At 42.4% G+C, this 17,876-nt stretch overlaps 1 protein-coding gene across 1 annotated transcript in view; it reads right to left on the reverse strand.

Annotated features, from left to right (window-relative positions):
- Window positions 1-8,511, reverse strand: part of LOC122835965 (unconventional myosin-IXAa-like) — a 158,271-nt gene extending 149,760 nt beyond the window's left edge. The window contains exon 1 of the mRNA XM_044125479.1: window positions 7,958-8,511. The gene's annotated coding sequence lies outside the window, so the exon portion shown is untranslated. The remainder of the gene's footprint in view (window positions 1-7,957) is intronic.
- Window positions 8,512-17,876: the final 9,365 nt, after the last annotated feature.

The following is a 17,876-nucleotide window of genomic DNA, read 5'->3' on the forward strand; positions in this document are numbered from 1 at the left end:
GCACTGTGAAAGTATTCAAATTCCTCTCGGATGCTGCCAGCGCTCTTCAGCAGGACGTCATTTGGCCGAGACTCGACCGTTGCGGGCCTGCGGCCTCGGTCAATGTTTTTAAACCAGCTGAGCACTGAAATAGGAGACAAGCGCTTATTAAAAGAGCGTTTTTGCTCTAAGAGGAGGGACACTAGGGTGAAACAGCAGTTCTTTGGTTGGAGAAGATCTTGGAGCCCAGCTGGTGGCTGGAATCGAGTTTCAGCTTTACCGACCTTCACCAGTTCACCAGTTACTGGGGCAAAAGCCAAAAATCTGACTTTTCTTTCCTGGTAGTATGCACTGCCAGGTTGTCCAAGGAAGATGACTTAAATGTAGCTATTTTCAGCACCAGTGAGATGCCTGGTAAGGACGTTAACCCTCCTGCAGTTTTAAGAGACGGGGTAATTTGGACTCAACAAGCTTTTTACTCACGGTCAGGCGAGTAAAAAAAAAACAAAACAAAACTGAGCTTTAGCAGATAACATAAAGGTTAAAGCAAAGTTATGCTATTTTACTCTGCTGAAAATCCAATCTGTCTGTCATAGAACATGCTGAATTTATATAGGCTATATTGACACCCTTTAAAATCTCAGACTTAAACTAAGAATTTTATCTCCAAATTAAAAAAAAAAAAAAGCACACAAAGAATGTTGCAAAGAATTAGCCATGCTAGTTGCTAATGCAAGTTGCTAAGGCATTAATCATTCCCGCTTAAAAATAGTAGTAAAACCTTATTTGATAATCAATTTTCCTTCTCTAACACACACAGTGTGACGTCGACCAAGCTCTTAGTATAAAAAGATCATGAGGGCTTGCAGACGGCAGAGGACCTATAGTGTTTCTAACATCTGGTTCACCCTTACAGGCAGTTCTCACTGAGAGAAGCGTGGTTGGCTTCAGGGTAGAGCAGGCCAGCTGAGCTAGATCTGTCAGTCTGAGCAACAACTCCATCAATCTGCCCCCAACATAGTGAGACAAACATTGCAAGCATCAGCAGACCGAGGGCTAACTTTACTAAACCGGCCACCATGTGCTACAACTTGACTGCAGGATCATCACACACTGAGAAGTTGAACTGTTTGCACAATATATCCTCTCAACAACCTGCAGTTGTTTTCTGTGGGCTCCTCAAACCGTTCAGTTGCCCAGGTCTAATGAAGAGAAATTTTCTGTAAAAATTCACCTTGTGCAGATAAATAAAATATCTTTAAGTGTCTTCTAACTTCACCACTTCCCAGAAAGCCTCTTTCGCTGGACTTTAGTCAGTAGCCTGCAGAGTGAAGTCAGCTGTAACCCAGTGACCTGGAGGTTTTTAGGGATTCTGGGTGCTGATCAAAGGCATGTTAGCGGGACAAATGACTGCTCACTCGAGATGGGGGTCATGTGGATCATGTGGATGGGATCTTTCTTTACAAAAACCACCCAGAAGTGGACGAGCACAGGGAGACAAAACAGGAAAAGAGCGAGGGGGAACTCCAGTGGGATAGAATAAGGGTCTTTTGTGTCTTTTGGCCATCGTCACAATCACTTATCGTAAATCATCGGTGAAAAGCTGGGCGGCGAGTCAAGTAGAATATCCCATCAAATCATCGTGAAATAAAAAGTTTTGACCAAACTCGTCACAATTATTTGGCACAGGAAAGCACGCCAGAAGCCAGAGTTATGACTCAAACCGCCTGCCGTCTCAGTTCACAGAACGAAACTCTGCTTTGACCTACAGCAGTTTAGCTTTGAATGGCCTAAATAATCGACCTTTGTTGCAAGGTCGATTATCTAGGCGTCATGTTGAATGAACGAATTTTCAACATATTTTCCAAAAAAACTAAAAATGGTTTTATACTCTGATTGAGGCATTTTGCCCAGAAGTCATAGTGAGGTCAACATCCAGTTTCATCTGTTCTGATGCAGGTCAGGTTATTACGGTCCATGAAGAGTTCAGGTCGTCTCAGGACTTGTTCTCTCCAGAGCCGAGCACCATCAACCTGTTTCACGGCCCAACACTTACTCTCTCTTTGCATTGTCGACATGGAAGTCAAAAACATCTTCCGGGTACGAATAACATGCAGAATCAAATGAAAAACAATGCACAGATTGTTCACCGCCATGTCAAAAGCTCTAAAACAAAAGCGACATCGCTTCCAAATTCTGCACAGGATATTTTGATAGATTCAACAGATTTTGTTTTCAAAATGTGCTAAATGAGCCACAAGTGTCGTGTCGGAGGTTTTTACAGCCACAATAATCATCCCGGTTAGGAAGTAAACAGCTTACGCTTCCCGTTAGTGAAAAAGAAATGATTAAATGTGCAAAAAGTAGGAACTTGATGAAGTGTCTGCATACCATGCTGCAGTTAGAGCAGCAGCTCCTGGCATGTCAGGCCAGGAAAGGACTGCTGCCGTTGCTTAGTTCAACGGGCCGACAGACATGGGAGCTTTTGAAGTTTCTCAGTTTCGTTGACATTTTGTCAGGCGTCTGGCAGCAGAAATTTCTCATTTGCTACTCCATAGTAAATACATAAATTAACCGAGCTTCCTGTTGTGTGTCTCCAGTTTACCAGGAAGTCTGTCAACTTCTTTCTCCTGTAAAGGTGTAATACTTCTGATTTATCGATAAAAATCTGTTACTGGCCTTAACAGGAATGCTATTATGATCGGTTATCGATGCTGGTCCAAAATTTTCATACGAGTGCGTCCTCTGTGAAAAAGGAAAAACATAAAACAACACAACTTTCCCACCATTTAGCTGCGGTGCCTGAAGACGATTCAACAAATGATAATATTGGCCTGCAGATAGTGGATGAATGCTACTTTTACATTAGCATTGCCTCAAACCAACACTGTAAAACAAAAAAATAATTAAAAAACAGAGCAACTTCTTACTGGAACACGTCTTCTGTAAATACATTAATTGCCGGTTATGTAAAATTTAAACAGAACCTTAAAGCTATAGATAGATAGACTTTAAGTATTTTATACTCAAAGTGAAAATTATCATCGTTGGTTTTAATCTATCTTTGAAATTGCTGACATTTTGTGTCTTATTTTTGTTTGTGGCTAAAGGCATTTCATTGTATTGTTTTAGTAAGGTTTGTAAAGGTATGATTTTATGGTGTGGACCCCAGGAAGAATAGTCTCTGCTTTGGTAGAGACTAATGGGGATCCTTAAACAAATGGTGCTTGAAATGTGATATGAAACTACATGCAGCATCCAAACCGGTAGATCTCCAGATGCATCCGCCCCGTTGCAAGAAACACCGTCGACGGCTTCGACTCCAAGCTCGCCAATAAAGCAAGGCCTGTTCAATTTGCACGACAGAAACGGTGCCCAAAGCACACGCAGCCATAGCACGAGGTTAAACGGGGACACTAAAGACAGACAATAGGTTCAGAAATTCAGAGAGAACACCCCCTTACCACCGGCTTCGAACAGCTAAAAGAATAGACGGCGGCGTGCCACGAAACAAATCTCGTTAGAATCAAAACCCCAAAATAGTCTGGGCCCGTCACACATGCTAAACTGAGGAAATTCTTTTGTCGAAGGTGTGAACAGCTTACAGGATTTTAGGATCAATGCACAGCAGTGAAAGAGCAAAGACCAAACTTCTGTCTTTTTTTTTTTGTCTTTTGTGTTTCGGTTTCTGCGGCGAACTTCAAAAGCGAACAATATTTCCAAGAGCCGATGTCAGACTTAGATCAGCACGACGGGAGCAAAACCAACAAAAACTTCATTTCTGAGGGACTGTGAATGCAACACACTAAATTCTGCCTCTTAATTGGTCACTTTCCAGTCTCTTTTAGGTGCAACAGCTAAACCCAAAACTGCCTTTGCAGATAGAAAGCCCCACACAGATGGCAGCTGAGTTTTACATCAAGATTTCTGCTTGGAGTCTCTAACCAGATGTTTGCAAAAGCACTAAAGTAGATCATACACACAAATCTTTTCCACAGCTGCACCTACCTGTATTTCCCAAAGTAAAAAAAAAAGCTGGACTTTTCACAGTTTGGAATATTTTTGACCCAGATTTCTGTGTCAAATTTTGGCCTTTTCTAATTTTGTATGGTAAAAACCCAATAAAAAGCCAAGACTTTCTAGGTAACCTTATAAAAGTACTTTGCCATATGTGACTGCAGCCTTTACGTGCTTAAGTGAATTTGTAACAAATTACTTTAAGTCTTTGTACAAAATGAATTGTAAAGGTCAAAAGGACTGAAGGTGAAATACAGCAGATGTGATACTAACTCACACTCAAGACCAGACACTTTTACTGTCGATAAAATTCCGAAAAGTTTAAAATACTAAAGGATCTTTTAAAAACACCCTGTTCAGAAATTTTTGTCTTCTTTTGTCTCAACATCAGCAAACCTCAGCTTGGTCTTTTTTTTTTTGAGTTGAGTGGCAAAATGACAATGATAGCAGGAGGTCAAAGGTTATCAATAACGGGTAGCACACCCCCTGAAATACATTCAAAGCTACAGATCACCACTGCAAATTGTGAAACGTACATACTTTCTTTTTCTTTCTATATATACTTTTAAATGTGAGGCATTGATAGTAATTTATCCAACATCAGAAATTCAACAACAAAGACAGCTTAGGGTCTGGCAAAACGAAACCCAGCCCCAAAACAACATTTTGATCCTTTAGGGAAAAATATATCTGACAGTTCTGACATTCCTCAGACAAACGTCAGCGATAACAATGGATACCCTGACGACTGCGCTCGCCTCGTCCCAGTCTTCTCGTCTGCGGTGGGACAAAGATGGATGCTATTTAAGATCTCCCAACACGCACCGACTCCACCGCTATTGTTGAAGGCTCTATAAATACACCTGCTCAGAAAGCACATCGCCACGCTGACGTTGTATGCAACGCACTGTCCTCACGCCGGCGTCGCCCTGCACGAAGACGTGGTTGTTGTGGTAGCAGCAGCAAGTTGAAGGGACAACCAGAGAGGAAGCGACGGCAAAGACACAAGAAGCCAACTGGTCGATTGCAACAAGACGTTTCCTCAAGGTGGTGCCGAGATGTGAAAGGAAACTCGATTCAAATTCTGTCCAGGATTTTGGACTGGGAGCGTTGCCTCAAACGTCACTGAGACAGAAGAAGGTGTTTCTTATCTTGACCACTTCCTTGAATTAAAATACTTTGTGGCAAGACAGCAAATGTTAAGACACAGGCAATAGCAGTGATCAAGATCCCAGTGTCAAAGTCAAGAGACCCGGCTAAGAGTTATCAAGCTTTGCTGTGTGTCACTCGGCCAATCAGGTTTGAAGAGACAGTCCTGAAAGATCATAGCTTTAGACATAAAGAATCTCCCATTGAATCACATTACAAATGTGCTGGTTTAGATTAAGTGATGGTGATTGTTGAGGACATTGGAATACAGGGAAAGCTACTGTGAAGTTCAAGAAACCAGCTGAAGATTATCTGACTTTTGTGATTTGGTCTTCATCCTGCAGGACGTATGCAGGGATACACAGTGGTTCTAAAAGGATGGACATGATCAACAACAATACTCGGGCAGGCTGCCGTCAACATCTGCTGAGAAAACATCCCCCTCACCATCACACTCCCGGTTTGAGACACAAAACCGGATAACTTTTCTCTCATACGCTGGTGTCCGATTTTGGCTCACCTGTCCAAACTGTAGCTTCTGTTTTCTTGTCCTTATAGGTCTCACAGGTCTGGCAACTGGGATGTGTCGAAGGCCCGACATGTATGCATGCCACACAGACGATGCTCTGAATGTCTTTCTTGTAACAAGGGTTTACTTGCACTGCTGTCGGTTTTCTAACATCTCACACCACACACATTCTCTCCTGACATGGAAAAAGGGATATTTGCCCAACTGAATGCTGCTCACAAGATATTTTCCCCAAGAAAAGGCTGTGCATGGTGAAAACCTCCTTTTCGTTTTGCTCAACTCTGATTGTGATGACCACCGTAGCATTAACACTGCCTGTGTCTGGACTCAGTTGTCAAACAGTCACAGTGGGTGCAGCTCCTCCGTCAGGTCTAAAACCGAGCATCTCTGAGCTGAGTTTGAGCTTCTCCCCCCTGCTCGTGAGTCCACTCACTGGGGCAGCTGGAGCTGTCACAGAAATGCTTCCAGCTCCGCTCTCAAGGGCTTTGCCACTTACATAATAACCTGAATAAAATGTTAATGTCAGCAAGCTGGCGTCGCGGTACGGGCATTCTCCAGTGATCAAGAATGAGACGGACAACTTGAGCGCCGGATCACAGAGGTGCTGAGAACAGGACTCAGAATTTGAAAGGTAACGAACATGTGAGGGCTTTGTCTCCTTGCGGACCGCCACAGGACTGAAGGGACTCATTGACAGGGAGTTGGTCGTCTGGTATGAGGTCATGTAAGCCTGCCTTGACAAGATGGTTTTGAAAGAAAAAAAATCTGAATTTGAGCTCTAAACGAAGCCTAGCTTACAAAGTCCCATTAGCTGTGGTTACCTTGCAGATATAAACTCTACAAAATGCATAGATTAGATTAACCCTAATTCGACTGCTGCATCTCTATTGTAATTTATGAAGACATCATTTATTAAGACGTTTGCATCCGCCCACATCAGGCACAGCATTATGACCACCTGCCTCGACAGTGTACTGTTCCCTCTTTTGCTGCCACTGCAGCTCTGACCCATTGAGGCAGGAACTCCACTAGACCCATGAGGGTGTCATGTGGCATCTGGCACCAAGATGTCAGAGGCAGATCCGATAAGCCTTGTAGGTTGTAAGGTGGGGCTTCTAAGGCTCGGACTTGTTTGTCCAGCACATCCCACAGACGCGATTGGACTGAATACTTCAAACTTGTTTTATAATAGTATTTTCTCAACCAGCAATGACTTATTGAGGTTGCTTGTCTCTTGGTGGGGGTCGGCCGTCGTTCCTTTTGTGCATCAACCAAATTCGACAGCCGGTGACCTTGTTGCTGACGGACACTGACTACTGCACACTAGGAACTCCCTGTGAGAGCTGTAGTTTTGGAAATGGACTCTGGTATAACTCACGAAAATCGAGCCAAACGATCACTTGAGGCTAACAAATCCTGAACGTAGCTGACATTCACTCAGGTTTGTAAAGAGCTCTCTGTTTGTCAGCTTGTTCGCTGACTCTGTTCAACCTAATTCATCGTTTGGCTGATGAAGGCAGATGAAAACAAAGCCGTAGCAGTTTTGCTAGGGACTCGTTTTCCAGCTGCTGTCATCAGCAGCTCTACAGAGTCTGCTCAGCCTCTTCCACATCAGTGTATCAGCTCCGCTTTAAAAGAGGTGCGTCTGAACGTCCTTGTGTCCAGCTATAAAAAGCAGCCAGGCCCCATCAGTCAGCAGCGGGCTGATGGAAGCAGCAGCCTCGCCTGACATACACACACACATACACAGTGAAAGGAAGGGGGTGGTGTGTGGGGGGGTCCCAGGCAGCTCTCAGCCCTGCAAAGAGGGAAGTAAGCGGCACAAAAACAAAGCTCTGCAGCCTTTACGTCGCCAGCAGCGCACATAATCATTCAGATCTCACTGCGACAATGAAGCCAGCAGGCCTGGCCCTGAATGGATCGAGCTCCACAGGATGTCACCATCACAGATCTATGGCAGCTCACAGCTGCTGCACTGTATCGGACTCCAGCACACACACATACACTGCAACATCTGTGACTTGCGCATTATGTAAGAAAAAAAAAAGCGTGACATTTTGTCCGTCAGGTGGCGGGGGACGCAGTGAGCCCTGAAGCTCACCACTTCAACCGCAGCCTGCCGGTGTCAAGCAGCCTCCCGCCGGGTCTCAATGGAGAGCAGGAGGCTGCAGCCGATGGACCGACTGACAGAGTGACAGCAGGCGGACCGCGGGACGTTTTCACATTCCGTTTCAGTGACAGCACACACACACACCGCGAAGCTACGTGGAAGCGAAGCCTTACCTCCTTCAGTCCGCGTCTCCCTAAACCTTCCTCTTTTCTGACGAGGAAGAGCAGGCGAGCCGCGCGCCTCCTGACCGACAGACCGGGCTGCTTTCACCGCAGCAGAGGGAGGGGAAGAAAACAAACAAAAAATCAGGCTATCCTGCGGTACTATCCGCACCACGTCGTCTCTCCGGCGGCTCGGAGCTCCAGGTCTGCTGCGGATATCATCCAGCTTCTGTTTTCGTCCGTTCGGTGTGTTGTAGTCCTGGTTGTGTCCGCCTCCTCCTCCTCTTGCTGCTGCTGCTCTCTGCTCCCTCTCCTATTTTTTTCTTCTTCTTTCACGTCCACGATAGCTGCTAGTAGAGTCAATGCTCTCGCGACGCGCGTCTACGCACAGCGCAGGGTGGGAGCTTTATGGCAGCAATACGTGTGGGTGGGTGTGATCGGGGAGGACCCTCCGGTTGGAATACGTGTAATTGTTTTCAAGTGGAGAATTCACTCTGGAATACATATGATTCTCTTCTGCTCAGATTAAATATGTTGGATCTGATGGCACCCCGAGTCTCGCACACACAAACACACACCACATGACTGACATGGGTGAGGGGTGTGGCTAATGACCCAACACACACACACACGCACACACGCCCACCCCCTGCATGCAGGGTTACATCTAACGATTATTTTAGCAAAAACTATTCTATCGATTACGCTGACGTTTAATTGAATTGGATAAAGAAAAATGGCAGACTCATTTAACTACCTGTGGTTATTTTGTTCAATATTAAAAAAATAGATAAGAACATAAGCAGACAAATGACTTAATTTCTCTTTAAATGAGAAGATAAACAACATGGACAACATAGAACGCAATAACTTAGCATTTCTTTCTTGAACGCTTGTCATCATCTGTAGCAAAGGATGCAACTGCAGCTAAAATATAATGCCACAGTCAACAAATACAAAGCTCAGCTCTTTCTGCTTGATTCAACTTCAATGCAGCATTTAGCTGATCTGTTGATTATCATTTGGATAAACCGATAAATAACTGGATGGGAAAAGATGCCTAATATTATTTTGTTTGTTTATTTTTTTAATTAATTATTTTTTCTTTAACAGAATTTGAAACAATTGGATGTTTTTTTTACAGTTTTGGCATAAAAACTTGAGTCTGCAACTTGTAGCAATTCAATTACTTGACACTATGACAGGATTTGTTCTTGCTTAAGATTGGACTTACAGCTACAGAAAAGCATCATTTAAACATATATATATATCATATATATATGATATATATATCATATATATACAGTATGATATCATATATATATATATATATATATATATATATATTGTGTGTGTGTGTGTGTGTGTGTGTGTGTGATATCATATATATATATTTATATTTTATTTAATTAGTGAATAAAATATAAAAAATTATTTCCAACCATATATGGTTGGAAATAAATTTTTATATTTTATTCACTAATTAATGTTTGTATTTATGCCTAAGGAGAATTTAGAGACCAATTAACTAAACAGTCATGATTTCTGACTGTGGCAGGAAGCCGGAGCGCCCGGAGAGAAACCTGCTAACTGGAAACTACCTATTGATATTTATGAAACTTAATTACAAAATGTATTCTTGACATTTGCTCAAAGTAGTTTTGCCTCTAGTAGCTGAAACTACTTTAAACAAAAGAGAGGGGAGAAGACATGGGGCAAAGGTCAGCTAGTCATCTTTTTGGACTACGGGGGGAAGCCGGAGAACCCGGAGAGAACCCACTAATGCACTTGGAGAACATGCAAACCCACGAAGACAGAAGAACCCAGGTAGGGATTCAAACCCAGGGAACGGTTTTAGTCACAAAAATAAACGTTTTAATCACACTAACAGAATTTGGAGACCAATAAACTACAGAGCCCTGATTTCTGACTGTGGCAGGAAGCCGGAGCGCCCAGAGAGAAACCTGTCAAAACTTTTTACCCTTTTTGTTCCAGACATTTAAGTCAGACATCTTTTGGTCCCAATCACAGTTCTCCAGCCTCAAGATGGTAACTAATTAGGTCTTCGATCATTTTTTCTTCTTCATAATTGAATAATTTTGGCTCCTCTCCAAAGGCTCCTTTATCACCTTCCAGAGGAGGGGCTGGAGAAACTGTACTATCTGTTGTCTCATCATTTCTGACCTTCTCATAGATGTAGATAAGTGCATTTTGAGACATGTCTTCACTGCAGTCGCTGTCTGCAGTGAAGACATGCTCGTCATCAGCCTTGATAGTTTGTTCTCCTTTGATCAGATAGGAGTGGAACTGAGCCGGCTTTAAATCTCCACAGATAACGGAGGACAGGTGGTACCTCTCACTTCCACCTTCACAATCCGCAGGAACGTCCATGGTCCGATTGGCTACCACAGGGTGAATCCTGGTCTGCCTCTGGAGAAAAAACACCAGCACATTGTTATCTGTTATGTAGTGTTTCTTCTCCAAGGCTGACCCGCATCCCGAACAGCAACGTCTGCCCCCCAAATCCAACCAACTGTTAAAAAGATCAACTATGTCAGTTGGATAAGTTGCCGGTGGAAGGGCAACCAGGGGGCCGTTGCTCAGTAGCTCAAGGTCTGTGGTCCCACAGTTGGAGCAAGAGTTTTGGTTGTATAACTCTTTATCCGTGTCTCCTCCAAAGGAATCCAACCAGACCAACATGGACTCCAGCAAACATTTTACGTCATAGTCCCCTCCCACGTCTGACGGCAGCTCCTTCTCCTTCAGCTCCATCAGAACTGGGGAGAGGTCTTTCTGACAAAAATGTTTGCCGGGGTTACGGACAGCCGAGAGGATGAGACTCGCGCACACCGGGATGGACGATGCCTCCAGAAATACCCTTTCCTGAGCGAGACACCTGCTGGTGACGCTCAGGTTCAGGATGCTCTGGAAGGCAGCACTCACCCAGCTGTTATGGAGCTCATTGGAGAACTTGAAGAAGTTCTCCTCCGTCTGTCCGTTTCCTGCAGTTGCTGTCCTGCCTGTATCTGGGAGATCCAAGCCAACTCTCTGTTCTGCTTCAACATCCGGAGAAATGTTAACCTCCAAGGCAACGGTGATCCTTGCATGTAGAGAGGGTTTCTTTGACAAATTCATCACTCCGTCTTCTTCTGAGATACGTTCCCCATCCGGGGAACGTGGAATTGGAACGTCGCTTGTAAAAGTGCTCTTGAGAGTAGAGCACTTTGGAAAGGACAGAGCTGGAACCCACGAAACCAAAGCTTCTGCTGTTACCTCAGCCAGAGCTTTGGCTGCGAGGTCAGCCACAGACAAATCCTCCCCAGCCGGGTCAGATTTCTCTGCGACCGTTCTCTCACCCTCCTGGTGTACAGTCGTCTTTGAACAAACTTCCCCAGCCGGGTCAGTTTGTTCAAAGACAGTATAATTGTCCTTGGTACTGTCTCGTACCGTCTCTGTCACACCAATGTCTGTGGTCCCACAGACATTGGTCAGGTGTTCAGAGACAACCTCCCCAGCCGGGTTGGTTTGCCCAGAGACAGTACCCTTGTCCTCTGTACTTTCTAGTCCAGTCCTTGTTGGGTGAGAGTCTGTGGTCCCACAAACCTCTGTCGCCTTTTCAGAACAAACCTTCCCAGCCGGGTCGGTTTGTTCTTGGGCGTCGGTTGGAAGACCTTTCCAAAACAAGTCGTCTTCTTCCTCCTGATGGTAACCTTCGTTTGAATCCTTTCCTGGAAAGCAATGATCAAAAACTTTCTTCAACCCCGTGGTCACAGCATATCCCAGCCCCCAACCAAGTGGGATAAACAAGGGAATGAACGCTTTTGAAACACCAAACATTGTTGCTACACACAAATCTGAACCTCCAAGAACCGTCTGGAACTAACTGTGCTCTGAGATTCAAGCATTCAAGCATCAGAACTTCTTTGATCTGCTGTGATGTACATCTATGACCTCATTAGTGAGGTCAATGGACTTCTGGTGCAATGTCTGCTTCTGATCGTTCCCATGGAAACGATCAGGTCAGTTTTCCATGACTCAAGCTGTCATAAATACTTAAATAAAAATCAATATTTTTAAATTTATTTAATGTATAGAGATGAATAGATTTGTGTATGATTTTACTTTTGCATTTGTGATTTTCCATACCTGTTGTGGTAATGCATCAGGCAATGATCAGACTCCATCAGGATAGACTAGAAAACAGCGGGAGCAACTTTTTTTGGCACACATCTAAGATCACAGAACCTCACTGTCCATTAGACTTTGCAATCCTTTCGAGCTTGAAGACGTCAGTGACCATTCTTCTACGTGTTGAGTTTCTTTAGATTGGGCGAGGCGTGAAGCTCTTTGAAAAGTCTTATTTCATGTCACCAGATAGATTTGTTTGTTTTAGTAAATTTCTTGATTTGACAAGTCTGGTGGTAATTAGTGCTGGGCTTGGCTTGTGAAACACCACAATAATAATGTGATTAATCACATTTCCTATACTGAACATTTGCCTTTACTTCACGCACAACACCGTGATTAAGTGACCTTTTTCCACATCATGTGAAAGAATAATGCGGGAGGTCAGACCACCTCTGTTATGCTATTCATATATACATATATATATATATATACATATACGTATATATATACATATATATATATACATATACGTATACGTATATATACATATATGTAATTGGCTGGAAGTTTGTAACTCTACATGTTGTTGTGATCTCAGGCGCTCTTTGTCGCCCCCTGCCGGCCAGATGAGCCAAAGCTGTGTCTCACTTTACCTTTGCTTCTGATTCTGATCACATTATAAGTTTAAATGCCCTAAACATGGCCTTTTTCATTTATCCACTCATTGTTTGAATCAAGAGAAAGAACTTAATGTATTTTTAAAACATTTGTATGTATTTTTCTGTGGCATACGGTGGCTATTTTCTCAGCCACTGAGAAAATAAATAACAAGATGACAAACTGTAACAGCTCAGCTCAGGGTGGATGGAAAGATGGATAACTAAGCAAACGCTTGGAGTTTAACACAGGGCGCTGCTATTGATTTACCATGTCCGTCTAACAGCCAGGGCTGTTGTCTGTAAGCTACATCCATGACCGCCGTTAAACTATGACTGCATGCTACGGACTCATCCCAAAGAGTTGATGAGGAAGAAGCGCTCTCTCTTTGACGTCCCAGCAGGATTCTAAACACCATTTCCAACAAAGACGGCGTCATAAAAGTGGAGCTAGCATGGAGCTAGCATTACACTAGCTTGAAGCTAGCATGAAATGCATTCAAAATGTGTTTTGTTGGGGGTTCAGGCTAAAACCAGATGTCAGAACTGAGAAAAAAGTATTGCAATATGAAGAAATATATACAGGGATATTATTAACACGGTCCATTCTCCCCTTTTAGTCTTGTTTGCTTTCTCCTCATCAGGACTCGCTGTAGAGCGCCACTTCTTGTAGTTTTGGGTCTTTTGGGAAATTTGTGTTTAGGGCTAAACAAGGCCACATACATTTATTTATTTATTTAACCATCTGACTTATTTCTTTTATTCTTGGGTTAAGCCTAAACCACTCCTCCTGTCCCCAAGAAACGTTTTGTTGAAAAGAAATAAATCAGGCAAAATTGCCTTTGCCTCTAAGTAATGTGGTTGAAAAGTAAATTAGCTGATCTACTAAGGTAGCCCAAATTGGCAAACTAAGTCTGACTTTTAGCAACTTTGTTCATACTAGATTTTGACAAGATGTGTTGGTTAAAAAAAAAAAAAAAAAGGAAAATCGCAATGTATATTTTGGGGCTGAATGAAGCCAATGGCTTTGCTATGACAATAGACAATAGAACCAAAACAAACACAAGAATCACTAGAGGGGAACAAATATTTTGTGGTCTTTTACTCTCCACAAAATACCACAAAACCACAAAAGAGAAACCCTACCGCCCTTCAAATCTGATGCCACTCTACTTTCGTTTACCTTTCGTGAAGAAGGAAGTTGCATTCAGTGTCTTTCTCGTGTCATTTACCTCAATAGCGCTTGATGCAGCGCCACCACAGGTGAGGTGGATGAACAGGTTTTTCAATTAGTTTGGATGGTTAGTGTGAAAGCGAACGGCAGCAGCTGAAAACGTCGAACCGGATTGTCACTCGTCGCCACCTCCTAGCCAATCAGAGACTATCGTCTTCTAACCTTCCATTTTCAGGCGGCGGAGCAGGTTCTAAATAAATGGGATTGGTACCATTTAGCTGTTTCTAGAGAAAAAACCTTTAGAACTGAGTCGTTGCTAGTAGAAATGGGCCATATAGGGCCCAGAGCATCTCCTGAAAACATCTTTTGGATTCCCAGACAGAGGCATGAGTCCTCACACTTCACTGATGCAGAGTCCAGCAGCGGTAAAGCAGTGGAAACGTTTGTTCAGGCCAACACTTCTTACTCTGCTTGGTGTGTAATGACAGATGGAGAAACATTTCATTCCAATTATCTCTACATGCTGTTCTAAGTAGACCTCCAACATGATGTTTGGAGGTCTATGGTGACTTACCCCATTCTGGGATCGTACCTGGCCTCTCACTTCATTGTTGAAACTGTTGAGTTAGTCCAAAAACATGCATTATTTTGCTCTGAATTGCTCTTACAAGTGTGTGTTTGAGGATGATTACTGAAGACGGGCACCCGTCCCACTCCAAAACCTGCAAGGATAAGCAAGTGTATCCAATGGATAGACAGGTGGAAGTTAATATTTCCACGTTTAATGGCCATTTATTCCCATTATCCAAGAACACCAGTCATAAAACCACAATGAAGGGATGTGCAAACTGCTAGCAGTATCATACAGTCAACGAATCTCAAAGCAGCCTAGTCATATTGTAAGCCAGGAACGAGTCACTGCCAAATAAAATAAAAAGAAAACTGCACGCATTATTGAAGATTCGGCACATTGCCCCACACGCCGATCTATTTTTGTTTTCGAACCTGCAGGGTTCTTGTGTAACTTCGTTACGAGAATGAGTAACAGGCGAGCGGTGATAACGAGCTAGTTGTGAGTCAGTAGCACTTTCCAACAACACACCTTCCTGTCAGAACGGATTCAGTCAATTTAAAGGTCAGTGTCGCCTCATTCTGGGATGTTCCCGTGAAATAAATCCCCTCCTTTTTTTTTGTTGTTATTGTACTGATACACTCCATGCGGTGAATCCAATTTAAGAAGATTTAGCAGCAGATCTCAGGAAGAAAACCCCCCTCCAGGGGCGAAGAGCCTCTTGACAGACAACACCTCTCCAGGCAGGGGATTGACCCTCTCTACCTTGGAGTGTGTGGCTCGACGCTCCTGCGGCGGACTTGAAAACATTCCACCTGTTTTTCGCAGTGTCGGCTTCCAGCCCGGTGACATATTTACCAGCCAGACACTGAATAGGAAGTCCTCCCTTCGGGCCCCCGAGAGCTGGAATCCTACACTCGGCTTGGTGAGGGGCCCCCTCGGCTTCAACGCTCAGTCTGAAAAGGTGACTGAAGCTTTGTGGAATAACATGAGGCAGTAGCTGGCATTGGCAACTATTACCAAGGGTTTTTTTTTCTAGTTTCTAGTGCAAATATCTTTTAAATAAGACAAAACTAACTTACAAAGAACTTTTCAGCAAGATGTAGGAGTTTGTTTTAACTTGATAATTCATTAATATTGATGAAAAAGTTCTAATATCATTGGCTAACCCCTAACCCTTAGACGGGAAAAATATCTTGCTACAAGTGAAATGAATTAGCACTTTTTCATCAATATTAAGAAATTATTGACTTAAAACAAGCATCTGCATCTTGCTGAAAAGTTCATTGTAAGCAAGTTTTGTCCTATTTCAAGTGCACAAAAAATATTTGCACACTTGAAAACGTTTGAGCAAAAAAAAAATACTTGGTGAGATGTTATTTTTTTTAAGTGGTATCCAATCAGTATTTTTAAACCATAACCCTATTGTCTTTTCCTCTTAAGAAACATTAAGAGGAAAAGACAATGGGGGGGATGTCGAAAGTGTTTTTATATCTAAAACAAACACCCGATGTGAGAAATCCTTCAAATGCTTTTGGGGGCAACATTAAAACATGCAATTTTTTTTTTCTTTTTCTCTCAACATAACTTATTTTATAAACATGTTTAAAGTATTCCATAGTTTCAATGTACATACCTTTTTTTTTTTTTAAACGTAAAAGCATTTTAATACATTTGGCTAGAAAGTAAAAAGAAGCCTCTTACGTTTTAATAATAACATGCAGTATAATTAAAACATAAAACATCATATGAGAATAAACTGTTACAGGTTGGTAACAGTTTATTTTCTCGGCAGTATTTGCGTTGAGTTTCCCACGAAGAGTGACACTAAAAAGAAGCAGTAATATGATTTTAATCCGTTTCTCTTGTTATGAGGTTGGAATCAATGTGCTTTATTATTATTATTATTAGTAGTAGTAGTAGTAGTATTTTACATCATGTTCCACCTCCTCACCCCCAAAAATGATCCATCTTCATTTTGCTCATTTTATGTTTACCTTCATTTTAAATCCTAAAATAGACATATAATGATAGTTTTTCCAAAAAAAAAAAAAATACAACAAATTTCTTGAAGTAGATATTTATCTAAATATATAAGATGTCCTTTTTTTATTTCCACCAAAAACTCATCTAAAATTTGTGGCTCAAAATAATTTTATTTTGTTGTTGTGTGTTTTTTTAAGGTTAAAAGGGTGGCAGACCACTGGCTAAGATCAATGGTGGCCTGGCTGTGCAAAGACGGTAATCCAGATGCAGATTTATTCAATGCTGTCATTTTAACACAGTCCAGCCAACATTGAAGAATGACTGATAGTTCCTAATCATATTTTTTCTTCCCTACAGCTAACGAAGCTCTCACGCCAACCTTGTTCCGTCAATGTCACAAGAAAAAATATAATAATAATAATTATTATTATTGTCACTCTGGACGCTCCATACAAAAATATACTTTTACACACACAAATCCCACATTCTCACACTCACCTGGAATCAGGGGCGCAACTACATATTTTTGAGGTGGATGCCAACATCTCACTGGCACCCCTCACCCCCAGGACATAAACTTGTACCAGTGAGCCAAAGAGCCTGTTAGCCTGTGTCTAGAACCTCCTATGGGGTGCAGGTCTGAGGCTTTTTGTTGGCATGTTTTATATCATTCTTATAGCTTGAAAGGAAGCTTTATCCAAACTGGCAACCCACATTAATAAAATGGTGAAATAATATTGACCACAAAACACTATTTCTAAAAGATATCAACCTTTTTTCTACACAATCCTAACAAACGTTTTAATGTTCTCTTCACAATATTTATTTATTTACCATTAATTTATTTGTATGATTTGTTCTTTACATTACCATGTATATTATTTTTGGTCTCAGGAAATGACTGAGGGATGAAGAGACTGATGTCTGGTTCTTTAGGTTCTGACGGGTCTGCGGTTCCTCTCCTGATCCATTCTGTCTGATATCAAACCCACTGGGTGCCACTGAATGTCGCCGACACATTTATTTTAATGCCCCTATTAAACGTCACTGTGATTGTTTAGCCTGTGTCTTCCCATTACCGTCTATATTTTTGCCAGAGGTTTTATTTCCAAGGACGGTGTAGTATCGGGTTGACATTTTAAAAAGACACTGGTTGATAGCAGCTCACTGCGGGTGCGTAGTGTCTGTCTCTAGGTAACCATGACAACAGCGTCAGTTCGTGGGGTCCTATTGAGGTTCCGCAAAAACAATTCAGCTGACCCTAATATTTCCCGAGTTTTGTTTTGGTCATTATTATTACACTTATTGTTGAGAGGTGTGTGATAGGTGTGTCTATCAGACATTTATAGCAATACGGAATAAATCACGTCCCGTATTGGACAACAATACGGGAGGCGACAACAGCTTATGCTAGCC

Source organism: Gambusia affinis, linkage group LG08 (genome assembly GCF_019740435.1).
Source record: "Gambusia affinis linkage group LG08, SWU_Gaff_1.0, whole genome shotgun sequence".
Taxonomy (NCBI): domain Eukaryota; kingdom Metazoa; phylum Chordata; class Actinopteri; order Cyprinodontiformes; family Poeciliidae; genus Gambusia; species Gambusia affinis.